The sequence below is a fragment of the Pleurodeles waltl genome, chromosome 7 (assembly GCF_031143425.1).
Source record: "Pleurodeles waltl isolate 20211129_DDA chromosome 7, aPleWal1.hap1.20221129, whole genome shotgun sequence".
Lineage (NCBI taxonomy): Eukaryota > Metazoa > Chordata > Amphibia > Caudata > Salamandridae > Pleurodeles > Pleurodeles waltl.
Genome location: NC_090446.1, coordinates 17,657,433 through 17,684,662, shown reverse-complemented (window position 1 = coordinate 17,684,662; position 27,230 = coordinate 17,657,433). Strand labels below are relative to the sequence as shown.

The window sequence follows — 27,230 nt, the reverse complement described above, 5'->3', positions numbered from 1 at the left end:
GATGCGATTAGTTTTGTTTGACCAATGACTTTGGTGGTCATTCTAACCCTGGTGGTAAAAACCGCCAGGGCGAATGACCGCGGGAGCACCGCCAACAGGCTGGCGGTGCACCGCTGGGCATTCTGACCGCGGCGGTTCAGCCGCGGCCAGAAACGGAAAGTCGGCGGTGTACCGCCAACTTTCCGCTGCACTTTAGAATCCTCCATGGCGGCGGAGCGCGCTCCGCCGCCATGGGGATTCTGACACCCCCTACCGCCATCCTGCCGCCAGGAACAGGATGGCGGTAGGGGGTGGCGCGGGGCCCCTGGGGGCCCCTGCAGTGCCCATGCCAATGGCATGGGCACTGCAGGGGCCCCCGTAAGAGGGCCCCACCTTGTATTTCAGTGTCTGCATTGCAGACACTGAAATACGCGACGGGTGCCACTGCACCCGTCGCACCTTCCCACTCCGCCGGCTCAATTCTGAGCCGGCGTCCTCGTGGGAAGGCTGTTTCCCCCTGGGCTGGCGGGCGGCCTTTTGGCGGTCGCCCGCCAGCCCAGGGGGAAACTCAGAATCACTGCGGCGGTCTTCTGACCGCGGAGCGGTGTTCTGTTGGAGGAACATTGGCGGGCGGCCTCCGCCGCCCGCCAATGTTAGAATGACCCCCTTTGTGTTTCACCACTGCGCATATTAGTTCCTCAATGTTCACCAGTAGCACATTATGGGGGTTATTCTAACTTTGGAGGAGTGTTAATCCGTCCCAAAAGTGACGGTAAAGTGACGGATATACCACCAGCCGTATTACGAGTTCCATAGGATATAATGGACTCGTAATACGCCTGGTGGTAAATCCGTCACTTTTCCGTCACTTTTGGGACGGATTAACACCTCCTCCAAAGTTAGAATAACCCCCTATATGTTTTGTTCAGCCTAGCCGCCTATTGGCTTTGAAAGGGCATTAGCCATTACCTTCTGTATCCAGTTTAGCCGCCTATTGGCTTTGACATTGCATTAGCCATTACATTCTGTATTCTGCCTATTGGCTTTGAAATGCTGTATTCAGTTTAGCTGCCTATTGGCTTTGACATGATATTAGACATTGCATTTTGTATTCAGCTCAGCTGCCTATTGGCTTTGACATGATATTAGACATTGCATTTTGTATTCAGCTCAGCTACCTATTGGCTTTGACATGACACTAGACATTACATTTGATATTTAGGTTAGCTGCCTATTGCCTTTAACGTGGAGTTAGACATTGCAGTTGAGAATCCAAGCTGTATTTTTCCAAGCTGTGTTTTTCCACAAGATGAACCAAGCTGTTTTCTTCGCACAGTAGACTAGACCTGATAAGAGAGGGTACATTTGGTGTTTTTCCTTCCTGCTCAGGCTTGGGAAGAGGAGGAGTCTAGGAGATCTGGCCAGTCTCCAAAGGCTTGCGTAGTTTTCCCAGGTCTGAGAGGAGGGGGCACGCTTTTGTAACGGATGACTCGTGCTTCAGAGAATTAGATCGAATCTGCCTGACTTCAGACTGGAACTTGGTGCCAGTTGCCAGTCTCCCGTGTGGGTAGATAATCTCTTTCTCGCAGTTGACCGGAGTCATCAACTTGCAGACCCCAGAAAGATGAAGCTGTAAATAGTTTCTCTCACGGTGAAGTATTTGTTTTGCGTTGCATTCAATATCTTATCAATATCTTATATACATATAACCTACTGTGTACATTGCAATTGTGATATATTTTGTTTTAATGCTGTGACTACTTTTGTGCTTGAAATCTAATAATTCGTCTCTCACGAACTTGTGGGTGGGGAAGAATTAACAACAATAAAGGTCTTCTTTGAACTCAGAAGTGCATTCTTGATATGTTCTGTAAGCTCTGATTACGAGATAAGGAAAGCAGAACAGTGTGTTGAGGTGTGTGCATGCTGGTCTGATGGTGTGCTTGGGATAGGCTGAGGTAAAGGGGTTTGGGTCTGGGTGGAGGAAGTTGGAGGGGGGAGGCTGAACACAGGGACAATGGCTGCCGTCAGTGCTGAGGCCAGAGTCTGAAAAGCTCGCTGTTGGGCTGCCTGACCAGAATGAATGCCCTCCAGGTATGCATTGGTCTGTTGCAACTGCCTCTCTACACCCTGGATGGCATTCAAAATGGTAGACTGGCCAACAGTGAGGGACCTGAGGAGGTCAATGTCTTCCTCACTGAGGGCAGCAGGGCTGACAGGGCCTGAGGTACCTGGGGCGAAGGAGATGCCCACCTTCCTGGGTGAGTGGCCACGGGGCACACGCTGAGGGGCTGCTGGGAGGGCGGTGCTGGTAGGGAGGGTGGCGGCTGTACCTGTAGATGCAGGGGGCACAGAGGGGCCCTCCACCGCAAGGGAGCTCCCATCAGAGGAGGAGTCCATGTTGCTGGTTTCAGCTCCTGTCACCGCTGTGGAGCTCCACTCGCCCTCCGTCCCACTGGTGGCTTCTGACTCCGTTGTGTCGCCCTCCAGGCCCATGTGGGATGCAGCTCCCTCCTGCTCCACTGCCACTGCTCCTCCGCCTAATGATGCTAATGCACACAAGAACAGGGAGACCACAAAAAGGGGGGGGGGGACAGAAGAAAACATGTTCAGTGCATGCAATATCGCTACCATTGGCAGACACTACAGACACAGAAGCCCCCTGACTACACCGTGCACTTTGAGTTCCCTCATTAATCACAGGGACATGGGGTACAAGGCCTATGCCCGATTGCTGCACACATGGAAGTCACAGGAGCCTGACTAGGTGTAGTTGCCTCTGAACACAGGTGGGGTGGGGTGCCACATAGCCTGCCTTAAGAAGGGACCTTGCCTACTAAACTCGCAGCCCACCTCCCCCACCCAGACACCTCCACTGCATGCTGAATCAGCAGAATGAGAGTGTACTCACCCCCTTGTGGCTGATGTGATGCCCTCAAGCGCCCATCCAACTCCGGATACGCCACCGCCAGGATCCGGAACATCAGGGGGGTCATGGTGCGATGGGCACCCCTCCCACGTTGGGAGGCCATCCCCAGCTGGGCCTCCGCCGTCTTCTTGCTCCAGCGGCGAATGTCCTCCCATCTTTTCCGGCAGTGGGTGCTCCGTCTGTGGTGGACCCTCAGGGTCCGGACTTCCTTGGCGATGGCACGCCAAATATCCTTCTTATGGTGGGGGCTGACCTAAAGGAATAGTACAGAGGAAAAGGAGAAGATATAACCATCCGCACCGTCACAGTCATTGGCCCGCATCGCTACCCTTGCCATGATGCACATGCACTCACTGCCGTTTCATGCACGCCTCATTCTCCCCCCCATCTTTTATCCACACCACTCCACATAGGCATTGCCCATTCAGCATGCTCACAGTGTACTTACCTGTTTGTCTGGAGGACCGTAGAGTAGCGTGTACTGGGGGAGGACCCCATCCACTAGTTTCTCCAACTCCTCCGTGCTGAAGGCAGGGGCCCTTTCCCCAGACACATGAGCCATTGTTCCAGACTGAGGTCACAGCAGCACTTGCAGTGTAGGTCCTCTCCTGTCGAAGATCAGGTATCAAGTGAGTGAACAGACAGAAAATGGCGGTCACGTCCGCAGCAGTGCGTACCGTCACCGCCGGCGTACATTGTCATTGGCTCCTGGAACCCATAGGGTCCAATGTTAACCAATGCAGGATTGCGCCGCAGTCTTCAACCACCTACCGTGACGGTGTACAGCACCACAGTAGATACATCATATCCCTTTGTCCCACCTCACAGGTCAGGCAGCTGCCTTTTCAGGGGGCCACATGGAATTAATTTTGATTGTGCCACACATATCTAGGCCTTGCATAAACACTAATACAGGCATACATCGATTTAAAAAAATTAATAAAGTTGTGTTTACGTACCTCAGTGTTGGTTGACTCTCTGCTCGCTGTTCTCCTCCATAGAGCACGTCCGCTGGGGCAGGTGAGGAGATGGCGGCATCCTCCGGTGTACAGACCGCTGGTGGACATGTCGACAATGGAGGAGTGACATGTAATTGTCACATACAGACTTGATCATACCACAATCCTGGAACTGTGAGCCCAGTTGGAGCCAAACCTGATGTCAGCTATCCGCCATCCCACAGGAATCCCCCCTCTAGTGCAGGTCCTGTCAGTACTTCATTTCCTGGCATGTGGGTCTTTTCAAACAACAGTGGCCATAGCATCAGGGATGTCCCAGCCTATGTTCTCAAACGTGTTGTCAAGAGTGTTGTCTGCCCTGCTGAAACACATGCACAGCTACATCGTGTTCCGTCAGGTGGTGGATTTGCCTACAGTGAAAGGTGAAGTCTTTGCCCTGGGACATATCCCCAACATCATAGGTGCCATTGATGGGACACATGTGGCATTGGCCCCCACCCGCAGGAGTGAACAGGTGTACAGAAACTGGAAGAGTAACCATTCTATGAATGTGCAGTTGATGTGTTTGGCCAACCAGTACATCTCCCATGTGAACGCCAAGTTTCCTGGCTCAGTGCATGACGCTTACATTCTGTGGAATAGCAGCATCCCTTTTCTGGTGGGGCAACTCCAGAGGCACTGTGTGTGGCTATTAGGTGAGGACATGGACCCAATACAGTGTGACTAGGTGTCTGGGTCTGGGTATGCCCCTAAGGTTTAGTGTGTGTCTAACAGTTGTCCTTTGACATTTGCAGGTGACTCTGGCTACCCCAACCTATCATGGCTACTGACCCCAGAGAGGTATCCCAGGACAAGGGCAGAGGAATACTACAATGAGGCCCAAGGGCGAACTAGGAGGATTATAGAGAGGACCTTCGGCCTCCTGAAGGCCAGGTTCAGGTGCCTCCATATGACAGGTGGTTCCCTATTCTACTCACCAAAGAAGGTGTGCCAGATCATCGTGGCCTGCTGTATGCTTCACAACTTGGCTTTGCGACGACAGGTGCCTTTTCTGCAGGAGGATGGTCTAGACGGATGTGTTGTGGCAGCTGTGGAGCCTGTGGGCAGTGAAGACGAGGAAGCAGAAGAAGAGGACATAGACAACAGGAACACGGTGATTCATCAATACTTCCAGTGAGACACAGAGACACAGGTAAGAAGACAACACTGCCTGCTACATCTGATTTAATTCTTCTACCTCTCATCTGTCTGTTACTTTCACCCAGTGTATGGACCCTGATTTGTCACTTTCCCTTTCAATTTCACAGAAGTGGGTCCCACTGTGTGACATTTGCTTTGTTTCCGCATGGACTAGAGCTGCGTGACATAGGTATGTTGACAATACATTGGATATAGCATTTTTCCACAGTTACTGTAAATACACATTTTAGAAAGCACAGACTGACTCCAGATTGTTTTGTGATTTAAGGATGTTTATTTAAGTGCAAAATAGTGGAGGCGTTTGTAAATTGGTCAGGGGTGAGGGTGGAGGAATGTCCATGGCAGAGTCCTGTCTATTCGTCTCACAGGTGCATTGTCCAAAGGGCCATAGGAAGTGGAGCTAGGGTAGTTTGAGTATGGACAGGGTGACAAAGTGGGACAGAAGGATGACATTCAGGGTGGTCTAATTTCTTGGCGGGGTTTTGGCATTGTTCTCTGTCTTTGTCCTGGATCTCAGGGACCGCTTGCGGGGTGGTTTTCTATCTGCAGGGGGTGGGGTGCTGGTGTTGTGCTCCTGTGGCGTGCCTCCTGCCCACTAGCGCCGGCGTAGGTGGTGGGCAGTTCATCGTCCAGGCTAGTGTCAGGGGCCCCTTGTTGTGCCACAGTGTCCCTCCTGGTGTTGACGAGTTCCTTCAGCACCCCTACAATGGTGCCCAGGGTGGTGTTGATGGATTTGAGTTCCTAACTGAACCCCAAATACTGTTCCTCCTGCAGCCGCTGGGTCTCCTGAAACTTGGCCAGTATCGTTGCCATCGTCTCCTGGGAATGGTGGTAGGCTCCCATGATGTTGGAGAGGGCCTCGTGGAGAGTGATTTCCCTGGGCCTGTCCTCCCCCTGTTGCACAGCAACCCTCCCAGTTCCCCTGTGTTCCTGGGCCTCTGTTCCCTGAACCATGTGCCCACTACCACTGCCCCCAGGTTCCTGGTGTTGTTGGGGTGGTGGGTTAGCCTGGGTTCCCTGTAGTGGTGGACACACTGCTGCTTGATGTGTCCTGGGGACAGAGGTATGGGCCCGCTGGGTGGGTGCTGTGCTGGTGTTTCCAGAGGGGGGGAAGCTCTGTAGTGGCCTGTGCCAGTGTGAGGGGAACCGACTGTCCGAGGTCCCAGATGGGCCAGGCTGGTCATCTAGATCCAGTTGGACAGAGCTGCTGTCATCACTGTGGGCCTCTTCTTTGGGTGAAGTGGACATGTCTGGACCCTCCTGTCAGGTGACTTTGGGTAGGGGTCCTGCAGGGGTGTAAAGGCATGATTAGTGCATCTGTATGTGCCATGGTATGCAATGGGCGGGTGACCCGGTACCCCAGTGCTTGCATTATTGTGTGGGACCTTGTGTGATAATGGTTTAGGGGGTGTGTATGGGTATGTGCAGTGGCCATGCCTTGGTGATGGGTGTCCATGCTTTGGTGTTGCATGCAGGGATTGGGTTTGAGATGTGTGGTTTGTGATAGTGGGACATGTGTGAGGAGTTGGAGTGATGGGGGTGAGGGCAAGGGTGGGGGTATGTGATAGCATGCAGGTAGGGTGGGGGATGAAGAATTTAAGATTTGACTTACCAGAGTCCATTCCTCCAGCTACTCCTGCAAGGCCCTCATGATGCAGTATAGCCAAGACCTGCCCCTCCCATGTTGTTAGTTCGGGGGAGGAGGTGGGAGTCTGCCACCAGTCCTCTGAACCGCAATCTGGTGTCTTGAGACCACGGAACGTACCTTCCCCCGTAGGTCGTTCCACCTCTTCCTGATGTCATACTGTGTTCTTTGGTGCTGTCCCACTGCGTTGACCCTGTCCACGATTCTGCGCCATAGCTCCATCTTCCTAGCTATGGTAGTGTGCTGCACCTGTGATCTGAATAGGTGTGGCTCTACCCGGATGATTTCCTCCACCATGACCCTGAGCTCCTCCTCAGAAAACCTGGGGTGTCTTTGCGGTGCCATGGGGTGGTGTGTGTTGTGATGTGTGGGGTGATATTTAGGGGTGTGTTGTGTGAGGTGTGTGGATGTTGTGTGAGTGATGGTGTTGAGTGCCTGTGGATGCTAGTGTTGTTTCTGGTGGTGTCTCTCTCTGGCCTTCTGTCGCAATTTTCGTCGTAGGGGTTTGTGGGTGATGTGGGTGTGTGTTTTATATTGTATTGAGTGTGTGGGAGTGGTGTGTGTATGTGTATCATGTGTGTGTATTTCGATTTGTCCAATGTGGATGTGTTTTGTAAGAGTGTGTGTTTTTTAGCGCAGCAGTGTGTACCGCCAATGGAATACCGCGGTTGAAAGACCGCTGCGTGGATTCGTGGATCGTGATAGTGTGGGTGTATTCCTGTTGGCGGACAGTGGAGGTTTTGGTATTGCCAGTTTATCACTGACCTTTGGTGTGGCAGACTTGGGTGGGTGTCTAACTTTTGGTGGATTCCGAGCTGTGGGTCATAATAGCTGTGGCGGAATTCTGCGGCCGTGTATTGGCGGTCTTCTGCACGGCGGTAAGCAGCATTTACGCCAATGTTGTAATGACCCCCAATGTAGCTTTGGTATTCAGCATCCAGACCTTCTATAGACCCTGCTGCAGGCTTCAGGACAAATAGTTGGGCTGCAGTACATATTCTCTTGCAAATTAAGCACTGCATATACTAAAAGACTTTGGTTAGCCACTTGTTAGGGCCATTTCTCCACCACCAGTGGTCATAGACCCTGCAGTAATGCTGTAGAATGGAAAGCATATCTAGTCACTAGGTTATTACCCATTTTTCACCCTGTGGTAATACAGACAGGAGTGATGGTAATATACCTTGCCTCTCGGGAATTTTCAGAAATTATGAAAATTGCTAAAAAAGGAAACCAATGTTTAGCCCTAGATTCATCTGCTGCTAATATGAACCTTTTAAATTATTTTCTTTTTGCAGTTCTTTATGAGCTTTCACATAACAGAAAAGCTATGCTTAAAAATTAATTAGTCTTGTGGATGATTTACTCGAAGGAGGAGAAATCCTTCCATTGAAGAGTAGAACTTAAATGGCTTAAACTGCAATGAGAAATCCAAAAGTCATACAAGAGGCTCTCCGAAATCCTCTCTCATCATGCGACATTCAAAAAAGCAATATTTTCCTCAAAATTTGCCAAAAGCAGAAATAAGCTAGGGAACTATTTGAAAACTAGGAACCACTTTGCCAAGCGCTTATCGCCTTGAGTGAGGTGGAAACCTCACAGCTGCTGGCTGGTTCTTTATCCACTTTGTTTTATGATAAAGTTCAGAGATGCTTGGAAGCAACTACTTCTGAAGATACTGTAAAACCCCCACTTCTTGAACCTAATTAGATCAAGTTAGGTTACCTTCACCCTGGTTTTATCCACTTACGTCCCTTTGAGAGCGGAAGACTTTAATATACTGTTATTAACCACCACCCCTTTCTGATCTGGTATGGACACTTGTTCAGAGAAAAGTCTGTGCCCAGTAAAGGAGATACTTGGTTTGGTGATGCATAAATAGTCAGCTCTTCCTTAAGTATCAGGAGCCAATGGAATCTGCAGTTTTCCCCTTTACTGAAGAAAGCCTCCCTAACCCTGGAACAACCAGCCAATTTTCTGATTATGCCCATGTTGCCACTTTGAGTAAAAATGAGAGGGAACGGTGCAAGTCAAACTTTAGGATTCTGTTCAGAACTACCCTACCCCTTAAAGGATTGCCATCTTCCAGGTCGAGGAGAAGAACTTACAGTTTTGTTGGTCTTGGGTGATTTATGGTGTACTCTGGCTGAAGGTAGTGTTATATTAGACCTCTCTTTCATTGATCATTGTTTATCACAGGATCCTCTCATAAAGACTATCAGACTTTGATTTCATCACTAAATGTTGAATTTATCTCATGTTTTCCAGGGGCTAGATCTCCGGTGGTTTTGGTTGTCCCTTGCTCACCAGCACTTATGCCCATTCTTTGTTTGTTTTGCAATTAAGTTCTGCTGCTTACATGTGTGCAGGTGATTCCCAGATGCTTTTGAACATGTAGGATGGAAAAAAGTGTAGACTGATCACTGCCACTTGCACTAGACATGGTGCACTGGGTAATGAAGAGCAATCGCCTTACGCGCACCCCCTAAGACTTATTCAAGAAAAATCTCCTAAAAAAGCTCCTAATGCACAGCTTGTGCATTTTTCAACACATTCTGCCCTTTCCTGACTTTTCTCTTAAAATACTGGATGTGAATGGCTTATTCTTCTATAGTTATATATATCCAATTCCATCTTCTAGCTACATCTAAACAGAAATGCCAATGTATCCCAAATGCTGTTGTCGGGATTGAAACAATGTCACAAACTTTGGACAAAATCAGAAAGCTGGAGTGACCCTTACTACTGAGAGCGCACAGATGAGGTTTCATGCGCGAACAAAGTCACGTGCACCTGTGTCTTGCGGGGGTGGGAGCACATTGCCCCTGAAAGAATGTCCAAGCAATAGAGAAGCACTAATGAAGCCTGCAGGCGAGAGCTAGCAGTGATGCACAAAGTAGCAGAGTCATAAGACCAGCACAAGAGTTCACACCATGACCTGCCTTGTTGACTAAAATCCCCTTCTTCCCGACCTTCTGAGAGGTCCCAAATAACTCAAAGCAAAAGCCTAGTTACAAATTAAAATTTTGGGCTGTCACCTATAGACTAACAAATGTTGGGAAAGGCCAGATCCTGTGTCAATTCACAAGGCGATGACAAGTTGCATCCTTAGATTCACACCCCCAGTAATGCTGTCTGAGATGCACAGGCATCCACAACCTCCCAATCAAGGGTCAGGCACAGTGATAAAAGACACCAATGGACCTGTGAACCGATGCCCCATCATTAGATGTGTATCCACATAAGCTTTGTGAGGCCCTACATTTTTTCAGACAATGAACAAGCACTGGCACCCCCATTTCCCATGCGACATGGATTGCTCAAACTTATTCCACGTTGTTACTTTGCAGATCATGGTGTCCGCCTAACAATAACCAGGAAACCACTGTCCTCGGTCGACTACTGGTAGCTCAGTACAGCAGATGAGAAATACTGCCGGAAATCTGGGGACAAGTTAAATGATAGGAGGCAATGTACACAACTCCTGGTCTGGTCTTAGAGGACGTGGCCTGAGCCGGGGAACAGAAGCCATTCTTCGTACGTTACTGAGCTGATGAAAACAAAATGGCAGCGTTGGTCATTCAGCTGCTGTGAAACCCAGTGGCCATTGGCAGCGGCCATCAATATTCACCAAGCTGCCTTGAAATCACGCTGCGGGGGAAAGCACTACCAAGCATTGTCCCCTACCCTCTTTAGTGTTGTCGTGGAGAGATGCAGGCAAAATACTCTTATTCGAACACACGACTCCTTTATCTACAACTATAACTCCTCTGTGATGTTTCAGAACTGTACCTTGAGGACACCTGGTGTCCCCTTAGATTTTCTCACAAAAATTGGAGCAGAGACAAAATAATTTAATTTTGTAGAACAACCCAGAGTTTCTTCTTGACCTAATATACTTGTGTGAACGTCCTATTTCCAGCTGATCATGGGGAAACACATGCCTTCAGGTAGTCACAACTTCAAAGAGAATGTGAATTTTTCTTGCTGATAAATAGTAATTCCGAGAGCAGCAGACATGTATTCCAGCACACAGAAGAGTTCTGCCCTCTTTCCTCAGGGTGTATGATTGTCATATAAATTATTATAATCTATTGCACAGTCACTGCAGGGTGCCCAGGGAACGTGTACATAATCCCACCAGCTACCTGTAGAGTAATGCCACCAGCTTTCTCTAGAGTGATACCCCCCAGCGTCCTCCAGAGTGATTCTTGGGACGAGTTACCCATAAATACTACAAGGATCACATCTCCCACCAGACTCTCTTGTCTCGTGCTTTTCTGTCCCTAGCAGTCTGATATTAATAGTGCCTATAGGTTTTCAATTGGCATTTTCCTCTGACAATGAGCCCAGTGTAGACTCCTTTTATGTGGTCGCCTGACAATTCTGCGAGTATCATTAGAAAGGGGCTTTCACTTTGCCTATATGTTGGGAGCTAGGAGTACATGTTCTTTGGGCAGAAGGTGTGCGCTTCCACAAAATATGCTTTCCTACATGGATCTTTAGGTTTGGCATGACAGTGCAAATGTCACTTTACCTTTTAACCTACACGAATATTATTCTACAGTTCTATCCATCCACACAAATACATATCTATCCCCTTCTTACTTAATCGTAATACTTCACATTAATATGCAACATTCCCTTAAAGCCAGACCTATTGCCATTGTCAATGCATGTTTGCATGTTTAATATGTATGTTATGGGCCTTGCACACCACTGTCCAGTATAAAATGTTATCTAGCAACCAAGGTATTAACTTTGACTCCAGGATCCAGATCTAGTCCTGCCTTTAGCATTTCACCAAGTATGTTAGTGTATTTCGGAGAAAATCATTTAATTAAACCTGTATCTGAAGTTGTAAATATGTGTAGCTAAATGTGTAGATGTCAATTCGGTCTGCAGCTAGTTACACCGTGGTAACTCTCATCTCACTGGTGTTTATTATTTTTTGTATTTTCACTTGAACATTTGTGCAGAACTCAAAACACTTGAAATTTCTTATGTCGCTTTGTATACCCCAGTGACATGTCTTCAGTACATCACCATCAAGGGTTTCTCGTACCGGCTGGTTTAGTTCTGAGGTTTAACTGTCTCTGCTTCTCAGTCACTCATTGATGGTCATTAGCTCGTATGTAATGACAAAGAAATGACCATAATATCGCTATCCACACACACTTTATTAAATATCCCAAGATACTCTCTACCTTCCTATGTCTTATTTTTCTGCTTCCATACACTAGTTCAGGGCTTGACATCAGTCTTTGACTTGATGTTCCAGTGCTGCCCAAGAGCCTGACAGTATTTCATGGTGTGAAATCATCTGCCAAATTGATGGACATCTTTTAGTATTAAATGCTAGATCAGTGGTTCCCAACCTGTGGGCCGGGGACCCCTGGGGGTCCGCAAAGCCTCCTCAGGGGGTCCGCGACTGCTTAAAAAAAATATATATATTAGGTCCCAGCTATCAGTAATGACTCAGTGGGGGTCCCCGTGTTCCAATAATGATTCAGTGGGGGTCCCCGGGCTCTAGTATTGATAAAATGGGGGTCCACAGAAGTCAAAAGGTTAGGAACCACTGTGCTAGATCATCTCAAACCTTAAGTAGTATTAGCCTGGTTTATGAATGTGTCTGCCCTCCTGTGCATTTTCGTGTCAGAATGTCAGTTCCAAAATAACATCAGATGGAAACTTTGTGTCCTAAATATTGGTTACAAAAACAGTGACCATTTAGGACCGTAGCCAAGGGAGATGGCGGGGTAGGGGGGTGGCATTTGAGCACAAGGCCAGCCCATAATAATCGTTGTCCCCCCCAAATAACTAAAGCGGTGTGGGAGTTCAGAAGGTGAATGAACAATAAATATACCTTGACATTTTTGTTTCATCTTGTTACATTTCCTGCATGTTCCAAGACAGGTTAAATGTCAGACAACGTCTTCTGACTGCAAAGTGAGAGGATTGTGTGAAGTGAACTATGTGGCTACCTCTCTGAGGTGCAGACAGCGCCACTGGAATTATGCAGCAGGGGAGGCCTAAATTATGGGACAATGTTGACTAAATTATGTGGCAAGAAAACACAAAATAGGGGGCTTAATGCAGCACATTTTCTGATAGCATCATTTCATTATTTGTTTATGTAGTTAGCAGTATCTGGGCAAAGGTTTCCCTTCATTAGTAGCTAGCCCACAGGCAAATACAGTTGCAAGTAACTGAAAGGTTACCAGAGCGCCTTACACTGCACAGCAGCATGTGTTATTGCATTTTAGTAACTTTTGATCTGTTTGAGCTAGAAACAAGATGTGTTTTTTTATAAAACTTGGAGATCTTGCAGCATATGCTGGAGTATGTGGCAAATGTGGCAAAGTTATAATTATGTGGAAAACATAGCAGCTGCTGAATTGCATGCTTCCAGTGGCCTTGCCTACAAGGAGTGCAAAAAGAAATACTGTAGCACGTCAATTTGACAGTAATTCACAAAAAAAAAGTCTGTAAATGAACTGTACAAATATTTCAACATATACCAGCAGTCATGTGAAGCACATTTTGTTTTACAATTCCGAAGTGTGATGGAATCAACATTTTAGTGGGATCAAAACAAATTGTTGGTTTGAAACAAATGATAAATATTGCATTATATTGTATTCCACTCTTGTATAGCGCTTACAACCCCATGTGTGGCACTTAAGCGCTTTCCTAGATGGGCAGCAAGCTACACCATATGTGGTGGTGTGGGTTGGAAGGCTGCTGTCTTTGTTTTCTGATCATATGTGGGAAGTGTTTCCATGTTGTGAGTGATGACCACTAAGGTGTGGTCATTGTGCTATGAGGCACAACACATAGCAGTGTGGTGGAGCAGCACTGGGTTGCCCAATCAACAATTTTGGGGCAGAATACTTATATTTCACACAACACAACACAGCAAGTGAACTTTCTGTGCTGTGTTGCTTGAAAGGCAGACAGCAGAAATGTAACATATATACAAAGATACGGTGCATTTCTGCTATCTCCTAGCAATGGCACACTGTGTTCTGCCTAGTACCAATGCAGGCACCCTTGCACCATGGTGCGTTGTGGACAGGATTGTTTTTGTGCTTGTATACCTTTATACCTTCCTACACAAACACAATCCTCACAGATGTATTCTTGTTTCTATATGTGGCATAGGATGCAGATCACACAGAATGAGGACGTAAGAAGTCAAAATAAAAAAAATCTCCTTGGTACACCTCACTGGGGAAATCGTAGCATTCTGATGCATTCCCACATTTACTAGGTTTACTAAATTTGGGAATGCACCAAAATCCATAGGTGGATGGATGCATGGGTATGCCCATGTACCACCGATAGAATGCCTTCCTTATGCAAGGCAGCGATATGCGCTGGCTTGTGATACTTTGTATTTACTAAACCTCACAAAGCCACGCAAAGTGGCTTTGCATTGCTTAGTAAATACCAAAGATAATTTAGCAGTAGGGCTTCATCATAATGTTACTCCCACATCAGTACTAAAGCTTAGTAAATCGGTCCTCTACATTATAGTTCTGTGCCAGAGGTGGCATTGTTGGAGGGCGAGAGAATTGCAGAGATTCACTGGGATGCCCATTGTTACCATCATCCCATATCTGAAAGCCCTTGTGAGATGTAAAAAAGCGGCTGTAATGTATACGTATTTGGGACCTGCAGTCATGGACTATATTAAAGGCCTCCGATTGACCCGCAGTGTGTGACCGTTCTTTTCACTTATTCCATGCCTGTTCATTTAGTGACGGCTGGTTTGTTGGCTGCTCGGTACTTGTAATGGGGAACTCTCATAGCATATATGCCTTAATTGAATGTAGGAGGTGTAAGTTACAGTTGGCTGCTGACCGCTGAGTGTTATGGTGTTATTATTAATGTGAGCCACATAACTCCTTAATAATGTGGCAAAGGTCTGCACTCCTTAACTTACCTGCTTAGGAAAAGCAGTTTTCTGGTGCAGTAGTTTCCAATCTGTAGATTGTAAGCTAACAATTGAGTTTGGGGGTGCAACTTTATTTCCCGGTTCTGTTACCAGGATTTGCGGTTGGCGACCTGGAAATCACCATGTTTTCAACTGTCTTCTGAAGTGTATAGGCTCCTGCATGCGTCGATTGCTGGCTAGTACTTCATTCCAGAGAGTGTAAGCTTTTACTGAGGAACGAGTACCTCCTACGTATTTCTTATGGTGATGCGGTATGATGATAAGTGGTACAAGCCTAGAGCACAGTGCCATGATTTGTTTGCATTGCTTCAATGTAGCTTGTAGTAATAGCGGTCTCTTTCCTAGGAGGCTCTGTGAACAATGTTGGTAGGACTTAGAAAGCTCCACACTTTATGAAGCAGATGACATTTTTTAAATTTAGGTGAGGTAAGGTTTATCTTTTCTGGCCTTCCAGATGAGATGATTTCCTAGTGCAAAATGTCCCAGGTAGGACATCCTCCAGCAAATAAATTCTGAGTGTGGAGGCTGGGCATCTACACGCTGAGGTAAGAGGTCCGGGATGGAGGGCTCAGAGATGAAAGGAGAATAGGTTTCTCCTAAAGACAGAACTTGATAAACTTTGCTTGGCATAAAGCTTGAACAGTTTGGAAAATACACAACGTTGTGATTCAGACTACTTTACAACTTTTCACCCTTCTAACTGATAGGATTTAAAGGTTGATTGTGAAAAGTTGGTTGTGCTTTAAGGTCTACCTTAAAAAGATCTACATATTACCTCAAATAAAATCACATGGTGTGCACCTGAATATCAAAACCACAATATCAATGGTACACAATATTGAGGACAGAATAGTGAATCCAAAATATCGACAGGTAACTACAATTTTTCTACACCTTTTTTGGTATATACATGTGACTATGCAAAATATATGTATTCAGGATATGTAGATGTGGAGTTAATAATAGTAAATCTATGCTTCTCTGTATACACCTCCCTTTCAATAGTCTGCCCTTGATTTTCTTCTACCATAATAATTTGGGGTCGTTATTTAGTAGTACAACCAGTATTTGGGAAAGATTGCAACTATATGGCACAGCTTTAATGTTTGGTCGTAGTTGAGGTCCATGCCGCACAAAAAATATAGTTCTGTCTAAGGGCCTGGACCCATTATGAATAGATTTTCTATTAGTAACCCCAACGGAGTGAACAATATTTAGGGCACAATATTTTGGTTACAGCATTCTGGTACCACCCCGTCCTGTGGAGCATGCCAGTTATTTTACTCCAATAGGCCTGTGTTTTTGGACAGGACCAATGGAAGAACAAAATGAACCCTCTTCAGCACTTCTACATTGCCACCTCAATCAAGAAGCATAAGCTAATATAAGTATTTAAGGTTAAAAAAAGAAGCTCTTGCAGCAATACATTAAATTGGATCAATCTGAACTAACCCTGGATGAAATTTAAATTTTGCAACATAATTGGAGTAATTTGGGGAATTTAGCTTGCATTTGCTTTGCAAAATGTCGAAAACTACGCCATTACTACACATCAAGTAATAACGCCACAACATTAAAGTGTGGGAGCACAGGAACAATGTGAGCAACCAGAAAGCAAAAAAGTGCTGTTCAAAGGAATTGTAATTTGTATTGTATTCTTTTAGCACAAATGGAGGCCTTGCATCAAAAATTGAGGCGAGGACATATCATGCTAAAATGATATATTTGCATTTAACTCAATTATTCATAATGTCTGAAAAGTTAACATAATTACACAAAATAGTATTATGCACACACCTAATCTGAACCTCACCCTTACTGCCACCTCTCACGGTCAATTCAGCACTCCTTTGGACATCATCTTCCATCAATTTCTCTACATCTATCTCATTATTTTCATTTTCTAAATTGTCTAAAGTATGTGTATATTTAGCCAGTGTTTTGTAGGTTGCAGATATAGCCTTAACCTAAATATTCTCAATGAGCACTATATTTCCAATGTTGATCTATGTTTTTTCAGTATATGGAACAGCTGGTGGGCAGGGTCTTAGGAGGGTCACTTTGGGATAATTCAGACTCTTGTTCTTTTGGCCAGGTAGTATGATTGTTGTTGTCTCACATGTGTCTCTTAATTTTGTTTTGCCAAATATATCCTATTGCCTTAGGCTGAGTCTGCACCAGCCAAATTGGTGGTATTTCTAAAACTATAGCCCGTCTTACAAAATTCTCTAGTTGCAGGCTTCCAAGCTCAAAATACCACTGGGGTAGATGGACAAAGACTTGCCAATGACAATACTTAAATCCTATATAAAAAGCCGCAAATATCTGTCAAAGTCAGAGAAAACAATATGTTCAGATGTGAAATATAAACTTAAAACTGCATATACAAAATTAACACACTTTCAAATAATTTTCTTGAAATTGAAATAATTCCTACATGATTAACAGAGCAAGCACAAACAAAATGGCCATGCTAAGAATTGAGAAAGCGGGTCACTCAAAATAATTTTCAATAGGCCCTATAGAATCTCAAAATAAGAACTAATGGACCTTATTTTTATCAGTGAAAGTTGGCACCATCCCTTTGTATCAGAGGAAAACATTGTAATGTCACTGTGGGGTGGTGTCAAACAGGGTGTGATGTCACTGGTGTTACCCCTCTCATGCTGGTGAACTGAAGTTCATGGTGTATTGTGAATTCTGTGGAACATTGCTCACACATTAGCTCTACCGGCTATTGTTGCTTACACTCCAACATACTGCTTTGTCGTAGCACTTTTGCTAGTAATGCTATGTTTACAAACAACAGACTAAAATATTTTAGGTGTGAGTGAGGGAACTGCATTCTTTTAAATGTATTACTCATCCAACTCCACTTTAATATAATTTTCTTCACATCCTGCTGCCTGCCACTTTATCTTTTACTTTTAAATGGCAGCCTCTCCTTCCCGTTAGTGTTCTCTGTCCTGGGCCCAACCTCCCCAACCCCACCCCCCAACCCCACCCCCACGCGCACACCCACACATCTCCGGCCCAGACCACCTGCGGCTCTTGACATTTTCAGAGCACTCTGCGGTAATGGCAGGTCACGCGGAAAACATAGTCTCTTTAGGTCAGATGCTCCATAAGGAGGGGACGGGGGATCTACAGATTACAAATGTTCAACGTGCACAAATTCAAGTGCGTCATCCCTAGCAGGCAGACATCAATGCAAAGTGTACCAGAGAGTGGAGGCTTCCTGTGGTCCTGAGACCACCCCTCCTCCTACTGATGTGCTGCCCTGGAGCTGAAGGCTTTTTCCTGCATAAGGAATATTTTCAATTATTACCATATATCAAACTAGGTAGAGGTTTGGTACGGTAGACTGCATGCGACGCTCTTGCTTACACACCGCTGTCTATGCCCGTTGTTTGCAGAGTTCTCGTGTTTCCCAAGTACAGAAATACATAGCTCATCCGGTCCAGATTGTTGCCTTGCATTCTGGGACTGTAGTCCTGTTTATCTCATTATAAAATCAGAATGCAAAAACAAATTAGTCAGACTGAACTACTGAGGGATAGACCTGGGAAAATTGATGGTGACACATATTCTGAGATACACAAACTGTTTCAAATAAACAACATACACATGAAGGGGATAGCAAGTGGGTGGGTGTGCAGACACTTACAGAGCATAAACACTACAATGCGCTCTCTCCCAATTCATGACTATATTCACACACAAATTGCTTGATTCACAAACTACCTTTTGCAGAACTATTTACTTACCACAGAATGCTATGTACAAACCTAAATCTCCACCTCCCCCTCTCCTATTGTTTCTGTGGGGCGATCCTCACACATGTAAATTTACTACTTACTAATAAATCGGGAGGGACCATTGGTAGTGGGTAGAAATCGAGGCATACTTGCAACTATATGGGAGGGCTTTAGGGATGGGTTTAGAAAAGAACAGACACTCACCATAAAAAGTAAGTGCATTACTATTCACAAACTGCACTTCTAAAGTTACTACAGCCAAAAGCGAGCTACAACAGTAGAAAATGTACTCCAGCTCAGAACCACACATGGCCAAGCATTGGGACTGCAACATGCGTCCATAGACAATTACTGGAGGCAGAGATTGGAAATAGACCTTTATAGGATATAATGATAAAATTAATTAATTAATTTAGATTTTTAAACATATAAAACTATATGTGAAAAAGTATCTATAAATAAAAATATTATTTTATGATAAAATATTTAATAACCTTTATCTTTTATTCCAAAATAATTGCAATTTGGTTTTTCAAATAATTAAATGTTTTTAAATTAATTCCATAAATAAACAGTTATAATTTGTATGCATAATAAATATATACATTTTACATTAGGTGAGATTTAATTCTTCTGAAAATAATTTTAATTTAATTTATGATTTACAAATTAATTACGTATTTAATTCAATGGTGTAAAACTACTTTTCTTATTTTGTTCTGCAGATAAAAACTATAAAAGTGAATTGCAATAATATTTAACAAAAACTGTTTTTACAAATATCTTTTTAACGTTTTAAACGTTTTAAATGTCCCCTATACTTTACAATAGGGAGATCTCTTCCTTGCTGGCAGAGAGCTCCGCCTGTATGTTTAAAGTTATTAGTAGTAGCTTTACAATATTTACCTAATTTTGATTAAAAATAGAGTCAATGTAAATGTATTAAATACGTTAAGGTCACATTTTTCAAATTTATTTTAAAAAATCCACTGAAATTTAAATGTTTGTATTTTCTAAATAATGATTGAAAATGACAAGTAGTTATGTGTAGAACCTATTTAATTGAATATTTTTTTAAATTAAAATTATATTTATTTTCAATTAAAAAATGTAGATATTTTATCATGATTATTTTTTATGTACATATCCACTTTGTAATACATTAAATTACATTTTTATTACCATTTTAAATGCTATGGGGATCTTTTTTAACTCTGTTCCTCCATTATTGTCTGTGGGAGGGTGTTACAATACAAATGATTAGAAACAAACATCTGTTTAGATACCAACAACGTTGAGGTGGTGATATGATCTTTGAAAGTAGTTGGCTACCAATATTTTACCTCAAATGTAGCGAACAAATGAAGTGAGTGAGTCAGTCCTTAACTAAGTGCACAAAAGGGGGGTTCTCTCCCTGAGAAACAATTGAAAGAAATGAGGGCAAATAATGCATTTTGAAGCACAATTCTGAAATAAATTTGCTCAAGAGCCAAAAGCTGTGAAATAGCACTAATATTCAAATGCTTTCATGGTGTGCCCATGGTACCCCATGCTCCCCAAGAGTTAACCCCATTTCCACACAAGTCATAAGTGAGCTTCATTGTGCCAGGCCAGACCTTGTTTCACAGGTGTGTCGATGCTTGAAATTACATACAAAATGCCAGTACTAGATTTTTGCCATTCATGCCATCAATATGTCACAGGTTAACCATCTGACATAAAAATGACGTCTGGTGTGTCAGGTCCAGAATTGTGTCACAGCTACCCCCTCACATATGCCATGATTGCTGTTATGCCAACAATGACCTCCAATGTGGTACTGACATGTTGTCAGAGGTGCCCCATGTCTAGCCTTTTCCAAGCATGTTTCAGTTGTTATGATTTACATCTAATATTCCAGGGCCAGTCATTTCTCACAGAATTAGCTTTTGTAAGCCAGGATGAATAGTAGACTAGCAAGCATAACCCCACCTTCTCACCGAGGCTCACACATTCACTCACTCAAGTAATTCACACTCACACTCACTGATTTTCACTAACTTGCAGTCATCCATTCATTCACTCTCAACATGCTGTCAGTCACTGATTCTCATTCATTGTTGCTCACTATCATTCATATCCTGACTCTTCCTCACTTTCTCGCTCACACACACTTGTACTCACTCATATTTCATATGTAATCCCTCATTTTTCCTTACTCTGGCTCACTAATTCTCACTCATTTATTTACGCTCACTCATTTTCACTCACATTTGATCTTGTTCTCATTCACTCATACTTTTGCACTAACATTCAGGTTAATTCTCACTCATGCTTATTCATTCTCACTCACAGACAAACTCACTGTTACTCACTCTCACTAACTGTCACTCTCACTCATTCTCACTCACAGTCTTTAACAGTCCTCATATTCATTCCTAATCATTTGTTCTCAGACAGTCACTCTCTCACTTGCTTTCACTCATTACCTGATTCACTTAAACTCACTGAGACTCAAGCTCACACATTTACATCCACTACTTGTCACTGATTCTCAGTCACTTCACCTCACACACACATTCTTACACACATACACATTCTCACAAACACGTGGCCCCTGACACTCACACACTCACCAGCAGGCACGCCACCTCATACATAAACGCATGTTTACTCATCCCAGCCGCCAGTGAAGGCCTTCTTCCATCTCCTGCTTCTTTTTATTGGCATTAACAGTTAATAACTCTTGGTGGAACCAAACATGACCATAACCAAGGTCAGAGCCTGCAGCCACTGTGTTTGTGGTACTGATGTTGCCTCTTCCGAGGCCAGGCATCACAAAGCCACTACCAGGGGTCGCAAAGGGAAGCCAGGGGTCGCAGCTGCGACCCTTGGTGACGCCTGAATGACGTCCATGGTTGGATCCAGGCCACCTGAATAACTGGATGCATGTGACCTCCATGCGTTTACATGTTGCAGAATGTGTTTATGCGCAGTGGCATTGAAGAACACCTAGGCCAAGACCACCTATGCGTTTGGCAACCTTGTATTACCAGGAGCCCCTATTACCTTTCCAGGGCTAAATGCATGTTGTACTGAAAGGGTGATGCGAGCCAACAGGAAACGGCTTTGGTTTGTGCCAAACCATTGACAGTGAAACTACAGGGGCCATATTGGGATGGGAACAGTAGGATTCGATGCAAATCATGTCCACTAAAGTGCTTTGCGTCAAATAATAGCGCCAAAGGAAACCAGGTGCAAATAGCAGACCAGTGGAATATTAAGTGATACTTCCACTCACAGCGTGCGTAAGTTCCATGAAAGGCTTACATTGGACTGGTGTAGCTGCATAAAAACTTGGACTGGAAGGTGTACCTGAAGTACAAATGTCACACGCGACCTCTGCTGCCTCGAATTTGTGTCATTCTGCAACAGCAAGCATTGTGCTAAACTGCAGACCTGTGCAAGTGATGACATCACCAGAAAGCGACTCTTTCTACCTTTGGTGCTGCACAGTTTTTAGCATCTGTTGCCATGCGAGACTCCATATTCTGCAGACTGGTGCACGTGATGACATCATCAGAAAGCGACTCTTTCTACCTTTGGTGCTGCATAGTTTTTCGCATCTGTTGCCATGCGAGACTCCATATTCTGCAGACTGGTGCACGTGATGACATCATCAGAAAGCGACTCTTTCTACCTTTGGTGCCGCATAGTTTTTAGAATCTGATGCCATGCGAGACTCCATATTCTGCAGATTATATGCAGCACTCTGCTGCTATAGTTTAAGTAAATCTGGGCTTTATTATTGTCTTAAAAGTCCATCTTCTGCAGAACAATATTTCAGAAGTAGATACAAAAAATATGACATAAATTTCTGTATAAATATCGACATTATGCACTGTTGTAAACATTTCCATAGACCTGTAAATGTGGTTTCAGCATCATCAGTGTGGGTGAGGATATTCATGGGTAAATTTAATATTGCAGAGGGACCTGTAACACCAAAGCGTGACAAAACGTGACCATTTGTGCACCACACTCAGCAAAAATGTATGTTGTTGAATTGGACCCTATCAATCAATCAATCAATCAATGAATTTATAAAGCGCACTATGTACCCGTCAGGGTTTCGAGGCGCGGGGGGGGTGGAGGGGGGGGGGCTGCTGCTACCGTTCGAAGAGCCATGTCTTGAGGAGTCTCCTGAAGGTGAGGATGCCCTGGGTCTGGCGTAGTGAGGTGGGGAGAGAGTTCCAGGTCTTGGCGGCGAGGAAGGAGAAGGATCTGCTGCCAGAGGTCTTGCGCTGGATTCGGGGGACGATGGCGAGGGCGAGGTTGGCAGAGCGGAGTTGACGTGTGGGGACGTAGAAGTTGAGTCTGGTGTTGAGGTAGGTGGGTCCGGTGTTGTGTAGAGCCTTGTGTGCGTGGGTGAGGAGTTTGAAGGTGATCCTTTTTTCCACGGGGAGCCAGTGGAGGTCCTTCAGGTGGGGGGAGATGTGACATCAGCAGGGTATGTCGAGGATCAGGCGGGCGGATGCGTTCTGGATGCGCTGGAGTCGTTTGATGTCTTTCGTTGGGATGCCTGTGTAGAGTGCGTTGCCGTAGTCAAGTCTGCTACTGACGAGGGCTTGAGTCACCGTCTTTCTGGTTCCTGCTGGAATCCACTTGAAGACTCTGCGGAGCATGCGGAGGGTGTTGAAACAAGAAGAGGAGACGGCGTTAACCTGTTTGGACATGGTGAGAGCGGAGTCGAGGATGAAGCCGAGGTTTCTTGCGTGGCTGGCTGGGGTGGGTGGGGGTCTGAGGGCTGTGGGCCACCAGGAGTCGTTCCAGGCCGAGGGGGTGCGTCCGAGGATGAGGACTTCCGTCTTGTCGGAGTTGAGCTTCAGGCGGCTGTTGTTCATCCACTCAGCGATGGATTTCAGTCCCTCGTGGAGGTTGGTTTTGGCAGTGAGCGGATCTTTGGTTAGGGAGAGGACGAGCTGGGTGTCGTCGGCGTAGGAGATGATGCTGAGGTTGTGTTGACGGGCCAGTTGTGCGAGGGGGGCCATGTAGACGTTGAACAATGTTGGGCTAAGAGAGGAGCCTTGGGGGACGCCGCAGATGAGGTTGGTGGCTTTGGAGCGGAAGGGTGAGAGTCGGACTCTCTGGGTTCTGTCGGAGAGGAAGGATGAGATCCAGTTGAGGGCTTTGTCTTGGATGCCGGCTTTGTGGAGACAGGTTAGTAGGGTGCGGTGGCAGACTGTGTCGAAAGCGGCTGATAGGTCGAGGAGGATGAGGGCTGAGGTTTCGCCATTGTCCATTTGTTGTCTGATGTCATCTGTGGCGGCGAGGAGTGCGGTCTCAGTGCTGTGGTTTCGTCTGAATCCAGATTGAGAGGGGTCTAGGATGGAGTTGTCTTCTAGGAAGTGGGCGAGCTGTGCGTTGACGATCTTCTCGATGACTTTCGCTGGAAAAGGGAGGAGAGAGATCGGTCGGAAGTTTTTGAGATCGTTGGGGTCAGCCTTGGGTTTCTTGAGGAGGGGTTGGATTTCTGCGTGCTTCCAGCTGTCCGGGAAGGTGGCGGTGTTGAAGGAGAGGTTGATGATCTTGCGGAGTTTGGGGGCGATGGTGGCGTCGGCTTTGTTGAATACGTGATGTGGGCACGGGTCCGTGGGAGAGCCTGAGTGGATGGAATTCATGGTTGTTAGGGTTTCGGCGTCGTCTACTTGGGTCCAGGCGGAGAGGCGGTAGGCATGGGAGGAGTCGTCGGGGGTGGGGTCTGGCGGAGGTGTGGTGTTGAAGCTGTCGTGGATGGCTGTGATTTTCTGGTGGAAGAAGGTGGAGAGGTCGTCGCAGAGTTTCTGGGAGGGAGGGACGTCGTTGGTGTTGGCGTTAGGGTTGGAGAGTTCCTTCACGATGCTGAAGAGTTCTTTGCAGTCGTGGGCGTTGTTGTTGAGGCGTTCTGTGAAGTGGGCGCGCTTGGCGAGTCGGATCCGTTGGTGGTGTTCACGGTTGGCTTCCTTGAGGGTAGCAAGGTTGTCGGGTGTGCGCTCGAGGATCCATTTCTTCTTGAGTTTCTGGCAGGTGCGTTTGGAGGTGGTCAGTTCGTCTGTGAACCAGGCTGTTTTTTTCTTTTCTTGGTTGGCGGTGGGTTTCTTGAGTGGATCTAAGGTGTTGGCGCAGTCGAGGATCCATTGATGGAGGTTGATGGCGGCGGCGCTCGGGTCGGTGGGGTCGGGTGGTGGGTTTTTGACGAGGGTGCTGGTTAGTTGGTCTTCGGTGATTTTTCCCCAGCGGCGGTGAGGCGGTAGAGGGATGCGGTGGTGTTTTTCTTGAAGGTAAAATGGACGCAGTGATGGTCGGTCCAGTGGAGTTCGGATGTGTGGCTGAAAGAGATGTGGTTGCTTGAGGTGAAGAGGGGGTCAAGTGTGTGTCCGACGATGTGGGTGGGAGTGTTGACCAGTTGACGGAGTCCGAGGTTGAGGAGGTTGGTGGTCAGTGATGCGGTGTTGGCGTCGTTGTTGTTTTCCAGGTGGAAGTTTAGATGTCCCAGGAGGATGTAGTCTGGAGAGGCGAGGGCGTGGGTGCTTGCGAGGTCGGAGACAGTGTCGCTGAAGGGGGCTCTTGGTCCTGGAGGGCGGTATATGAGGGTTCCTCTGAGGGTAGTGTTGGGGTCCGTGTGAATCTGGAAGTGGAGGTGTTCGGCTGTCTTGAGGGTGTCGTCCGTGTGGGTGTGGATCTTGAGGGTAGATTTGTGGGCGATGGCTATCCCTCCGCCGATTCCGTTGGTGCAATCTCTTCTGGTGATCTTGTATCCGTCCGGTATGGCGATGGCGATGTCAGGGGCCGAAGAGTCGTTCCACCAGGTTTCGGTCAGGAAGGCCACGTCTGGGGCGGTGGTGTCGAGCAAGTCCCAGAGCTCGATGGCGTGTTTTCGTGCGGAGCGTGTGTTGAGGAGGATGCAGTGCAAGTGGTTTGTGTTGGTTGTTGCTGGCTTCGTTGTTCTGTTGCAGGAGAAGTTGCAGGTGCGGCAGGAAAAAGGTCCTTTGGTGTGCTTCGGGGTGGCCAGGAAGCACTCTGTGGAGGGGCCAGGGTTGAGGGCGAGGAGTTCGCTGGCTGAGTATCGGAAGCAGGAGTTGCGGGGGGCATGAGGACCAGGGGGGGTGGCGCTGGGCGCGGTCCAGGCATGGACGGGCGCAGACGGGCTTGCCTCTGGCGCGCCAGTGGCGCGGATGCGCAGCGCCAGCCATTAAGAAGGGAGGGGGGAGGGAGGAGCAGCTGGGAGGCGGGAGGGAGCAGCGAATGGGGGCACGAGGGGGGCGGGCCGCAGGGAGGCAGAGGCAGGGAGTGGAGAGCAAGGGGGAGCGCACAAGGGGCGAAAACACCAAAAACAAGGCACAAAAAAGTTGGGCACAATTTTAAAAAAACAGTCACAATATGAAAACAGTCACAGAAATACACTAATGACACAGTATAAAATCGGGGAAACAGCAATCAGAGGGGCACAACGGGGGCAGAAGCGCAGGAGGCGAGGCGCTGAAAAATGAGAAAAACACTTACAGGACGGCGGAAAGCGGCACATGGGTCAAGTGAAGCTTACTAGAGCCCACTAGACACCAGGGATGAGGCGCAGGAGGATGCCTGCGGGTGGAGGAGGGCCTCGAACACGCTAGCAGCAGCGTGGGCGGGGGTCAGAGGCAGGAGACAGCAGGTTGGTGCTATAGACACTTTTCAAGAGTATGTTCAACTTGAATCAAATGATTGCCCAGTGCTTGCCCCTTTTTCATAGTCAAAGACTACCTTATGCTTCTATGTCACCTTTGGGTAGACTTGTTGAACACATTCTAACTATCAGAAACTTCTGAAACATATTTGAAAGCGGCAAGTGACACCACTACTCAAGAAATCTGTCTTCTATAGCACAACCCGTTTAAACGTGACTTAATTGGCTGATTCATCCAGATATTGGTAGCCATTCACTTCCAAGTAGCTGACGGTGTCCACCATCTTGTGAATTCCTAAAAAGAAATGAGGCAACCCAGTAACCCTGGGACCAGAGCAGAACAATTATTAAATGAACAAGAGCACAAACTTGTGTCGATCACATCTCGAGTATAAGCCAGTTAATGAAAATGTAACACTCACTTTTTTATTTCCACTGTGCTGTAAACCTATTTGGAGCACAATATGTTTTCAATATACTTGCTAATAATTGAATATAAGAAATGCATTGAATACATTTTGTTTTTATCTTGAAAGAAACTAATCTATTCATGTGTTTACACATAGCCACAGAAGTTGAGGATAACACTTCCCCTCAGGGACCTCTTGTTCCTTTAGTAATTGTTCCACCACCCTGTGGCAGCTCTCAGTCAGGTCTTAGATGCTTCTTGCAATAGTAGTGTTGCTACATGGCTTCAAGGCAAGCTTCAGCCAATGCTTTCAGAAGAGGGAGCAGATGGGACAGTTTTCCCCAGGCCCCGCTCCTTGAAGAGCCCCTGTGGCACAATATGGGCGATGCCTCTGCCACGTGCAGCATGTTTCTCAACGTTGGATCTCAGTACTCATAGGCTGTGCTATGGAACAGGCCATGCCCATGCTGACAAGCAGCACCTTGCAGCTGACTGGGTGCGGGTGTCAGGCACACACAGGCCTTAGGACCATGCACCCAAGGAGCTCTCAGCTTGCTACCAGTGCCAATAGGGTAGTGATCATTAGGTGGGGGTGGCAGGGTCCCATTATTCATCACAGCCCTGCCACTGTTGCCTCCTGTCTGGAAGTGGTGCACAGTGGAAGCTGAGGAGACCAGCTCTTAGCTCAGCCTGGACCACTCGCCCTG

The 27,230-nt window shown here is 46.3% G+C and overlaps 1 protein-coding gene across 5 annotated transcripts in view; it reads left to right on the top strand.

Moving 5' to 3' along the window:
* Positions 1–27,230, top strand: part of LOC138303566 (ephrin type-B receptor 5-like) — a 209,640-nt gene that overhangs the window by 77,683 nt on the left and 104,727 nt on the right. The window lies entirely within an intron of this gene.